The sequence below is a fragment of the Berghia stephanieae genome, chromosome 12, assembly GCF_034508935.2.
Source record: "Berghia stephanieae isolate SIO BIC M18660-M18661 chromosome 12, UCSD_Bste_1.3, whole genome shotgun sequence".
Taxonomy (NCBI): domain Eukaryota; kingdom Metazoa; phylum Mollusca; class Gastropoda; order Nudibranchia; family Aeolidiidae; genus Berghia; species Berghia stephanieae.
In genome coordinates, this window is record NC_088371.1 from 31,829,850 (window position 1) to 31,834,515 (window position 4,666).

The window sequence follows — 4,666 nt, forward strand, 5'->3', positions numbered from 1 at the left end:
CTGTTTGTTACATAACGAAACCCCCGAGTGAGGTGTCACATAACTTTTTCCAGGGACTCGGCAATGAGCCGCTCAGAACGGGGACCCGAACCCAGAACCTTCCGATCCGAGGGCGTGTCCTACCACTAGACCACAGAGTCGTTTCGTCAATTTTCCTCCATTCAGCAAATACTGATGTTGCTCTAAAATAATACAGCTGTACATGAGGATTTATATAGCGCGATATTTATTACACGCGCTCAAAGCACGTAACAAGGGGTCCCTAAAATGGAGAGAAAGATAAAGGAGGTAACAACACAAACGCCTTTACCAAGTAACCACGATTAGATCGTCAAAAGGGTAAAGGGTCTCTAGCAAACAGCATATGGAAGGCGGGATATGACGCCTTTTGTTGTTTTTTTCCCGACAGAGACAACGCTGTTAACAGTCAGGCACCAGTTTACACCTGATTATTGTGACAAATTGTGAGTCCTGAGTCTTTTCCAAGGACTATGCAACTATTTGCCTCTCATTCTCATACAGGGACTCGAACTCAGGACCTTCCGATCAGACGACGAAATTCATGCCACAAGACCACATAGCTGCTTTAGCAGAAATGATGCCGTCCTACATGAACATGGTAAACATGCAAAAAAGTGGAACAGAAAAGTTAGGCCTTCAGATTTCAACCCAGTTTCTATAGCGTGAAATAAAATAGCAACTGCTTGCTAGCTATAGATAAGCAGTCCTTCGGAGCCATTGGGCGCATGGAGCCGGAGTCTCTCCCGGTCTCTATAGCGCGAAACGGACAACAGCAATTGCGCTAGTCTATCGCAAAGTAAGTTCCGCCAAATCTTACAGACCCATTCACTGCTGGGTGGACAGGGGGTCGGGGAAAGAAATCTCGATTGCACCAGGGATCGATCTCGGTCCCTTTGCGTGTGAAGCGAGTGCACTGCCAATTGAGCTATCGGGATCCACACCCCTTAGATAGGACTCTAGTATATAAAAAAGTCAGGTCCAACGGATCAATCTATATTCCTTAGTTTGTGAAGCGAGTGCTCTACCAACTAAGCTATCGGTACCCCAAATTAAGTAAGTAACTAAGGAAGAAAATGAAGTCAGTAGTGATTGAGAAAATTGGGAAAATTAGACGACAGAGAAAATTGATAGATAGATAATAGAAAGACAGATAGATAATAGATAGGTAGATAGATAGCGCCCCCCCCACCCCCCACCCCCAGCAAGGGTATCCGACCAGGGCCAGGACAAAATCTCATTCCAAGACAAAAACAGAAAGCATGTTGGAAAACAGATATAAAGGGATAGAGGACACATCAAGCACCTCCTTGCCCACAATGGGAGGTCGAGAGAGAGAGAGAGAGAGAGAGAGAGGGAGAGGGAGAGAGAGAGAGAAAGAGAGAGAGAGGGAGAGAGAGAGAGAGATTATAATGATCTCAAATATGGCACACGAAAACAAAAAAATATCACACGGCATAAATATTATATTGTCATTCTTTTATTCACTCGACATGAAAACCTAGTAAACAAACAGACATGCCAACTTGAACGTAGATTCGTAGTTTTTAGGAGAATAATAGTTGATGGGTTGCCAAATCAAGGGTCAAAAATTTACTAAACGTTTACACAAACACATTGAATGTCCGTTGTATGAACATTGGACACCAGTAGAAAAGGTAATGTAATTACTTAATCAATAAATGATATGACATTATAGTTAAAGATAACAATAGGTCAGGAGTGATTTTTCTAAAATTAAAATACTTGTATATTGGTTCCTTGTCTATACGGTTCATATCCTACAAGGCTGAACTTTTGGCTTCCAGTCACCAGAGTGACTGGAAATTTCACGGGTTTTTATCTAACACACCGAATTCCGTAAATGAGCGGAAAAACAGCAACCCTGCAGTTGGTTTTGCTAACGTTACAGATCAACAATTTACTCACACAATGATTAATTAATAATTCAAAATCCTTAAAATCCTGCGCTATAGCATCAACTTTCGTTTTCAATAAGTATTATTCTGAAATTGGATCAAAAATTTCGTAAGGCATGTCTGTTAACATAAAAACAAACAGCAATAGTGTGGCGACCTATTACATACTAAATAAGTGATAAAAATAAAAAGAATGACATTTAATGAAAGAAAAAGGGTGAAACCAATGTGTACATATTTGCAGGACTGATAACCCAAATTGGTTTGGACTCACTTTTCGTATTGGAATAAAATGCCCTCAAACCAACTCAAAATATATCCATTGAAACACTGTTGCTTTTGGGTTTTCAGAACTGAAAATGTGTTCACGTTGGGTGAAACTGATTTAAATTTATTTTAAATTAACATAAGAATACTTCCAGTCATATTATTATAATGTGACGTAGGTCATACTTATGGTTACAACAAACTAAAACGTTTCATGACAAACCCCCTCTATTTAGAACATGTGAGTCTCTCCATTTTTTAACGGTTCTCTCTTGGACTCCACAAACAAGAGAGTTGCGATGTTAGCCTTGGTAAATTTATAAATACCCTGACACGACTGTAAAAATGACGTCACAAATACAAGTAGACGATCACCAAAAGAAAGTATCTAGTGAGTTGTTTCTTGAGTAGAGCCTCAAACCCATCGACAGCGATAGGAAACAAGGGACGTAAGCTGGTAACAAATGCCATAATCCAAACAGAGCTGCCAACTTGAAGTTTCAAAGTTTCCAAGGGAAAGTAAGACGAAAAATTTTGTTCTCAGCATCGTTAAAAAATACTGATTATAAAGTCTAAGGAGCTAAATTTTCCTTTTCAATAAAATATATTTAATCAATGCAGCTCTGTATCTGGAGCCAAAAATTCGTAGTACCAGGCATGTCCGCTCAATACACCCATCACCACGAAGAGGATGGCCAGAAGGCCTAAACTTCAATAAAGAGAAAGCAGAATCAGTATGAAGCAAGGCCATTTCGAGTCCAGACCTTTCGTCGCAAACAGGAAAAACCAAGAGAGAGAAAAAGTAAATTTGAAATCAAAATTAAAGAGAAAGATGAATAAAACCTGAGGTTAGAATCTAAATTCGCCAAATCGAGGGTTACTTTATTCGACTAATATTCCAAAGAGGATTTCTTTCCGGCCATATGAATGGAACCTGGGGTTAGAAAGGTTTTGTCTCTTACCGGCCATATGAATGGAACCTGGGGTTAGAAAGGTTTTGTCTCTTACCGGCCATATGAATGGAACCTGGGGTTAGAAAGGTTTTGTCTCTTACCGGCCATATGAATGGAACCTGGGGTTAGAAAGGTTTTGTCTCTTACCGGCCATATGAATGGAACCTGGGGTTAGAAAGGTTTTGTCTCTTACCGGCCATATGAATGGAACCTGGGGTTAGAAAGGTTTTGTCTCTTACCGGCCATATGAATGGAAGCTGGGGTTAGAAAGGTTTTGTCTCTTACCGGCCATATGAATGGAAGCTGGGTTAGAAAGGTTTTGTCTCTTACCGGCCATATGAATGGAACCTGGGGTTAGAAAGGTTTTGTCTTTTACCGGCCATATGAATGGAAGCTGGGGTTAGAAAGGTTTTGTCTCTTACCGGCCATATGAATGGAAGCTGGGGTTAGAAAGGTTTTGTCTCTTACCGGCCATATGAATGGAAGCTGGGGTTAGAAAGGTTTTGTCTCTTACCGGCCATATGAATGGAAGCTGGGGTTAGAAAGGTTTTGTCTCTTACCGGCCATATGAATGGAAGCTGGGGTTAGAAAGGTTTTGTCTCTTACCGGCCATATGAATGGAAGCTGGGGTTAGAAAGGTTTTGTCTCTTACCGGCCATATGAATGGAAGCTGGGGTTAGAAAGGTTTTGTCTCTTACCGGCCATATGAATGGAACCTGGGGTTAGAAAGGTTTTGTCTCTTACCGGCCATATGAATGGAACCTGGGGTTAGAAAGGTTTTGTCTCTTACCGGCCATATGAATGGAAGCTGGGGTTAGAAAGGTTTTGTCTCTTACCGGCCATATGAATGGAAGCTGGGGTTAGAAAGGTTTTGTCTCTTACCGGCCATATGAATGGAAGCTGGGGTTAGAAAGGTTTTGTCTCTTACCGGCAATATGAATGGAAGCTGGGGTTAGAAAGGTTTTGTCTCTTACCGGCCATATGAATAAAACTCGATGTTGGAAAGGCTTTGCCAAGATGTAAGAGGATGTCATAACTCTTTTTCTTTTATTGGTCGTGGCCTCAGGATGTGACGTCATTTTTGGGGTCAGTGTCAGGCCACGAGTTTACACAGGCTAATTTCTCAAGGCGGTGATTAAACACCATGATTTGTTGCCTTTAGAAAGGCAGTTTGTAGCAACAGCCATCCCCATCACCTCAGGAATGAAGAGGTAGCTTATTTAAAAATGATAAATGACGACGTCCCAACTACAGCTGCAAGGTTGAGACAAAGACGAGGCTTATAAAATAATTTGAAGTGGAATTCCGTATTTAGTAAAGCGATAAGTAGAAATTTCAAAATGAATCAACACTAAGAAAATAAAAGTCACATGGTAATCTTATTATGATAAGATATTACAATATTATCGGTAAAAAGGGACAACGGTCATCACAAATCGATCATACTAATTTGAATAATAAGAATGTCAAATAGCTGAAGAAAAAGAGAATAGTAGCATTTGAAAACAT

At 40.5% G+C, this 4,666-nt stretch overlaps 1 protein-coding gene across 1 annotated transcript in view; it reads right to left on the bottom strand.

Moving 5' to 3' along the window:
- Window positions 1–1,480: 1,480 nt before the first annotated feature.
- The window catches only part of LOC144957886 (uncharacterized), a 15,890-nt gene continuing 12,704 nt past the window's right edge, over window positions 1,481–4,666 (bottom strand). The window contains exon 4 of the mRNA XM_078889407.1: window positions 1,481–4,666. This exon is cut by the window's right edge and continues 1,669 nt beyond it. The gene's annotated coding sequence lies outside the window, so the exon portion shown is untranslated.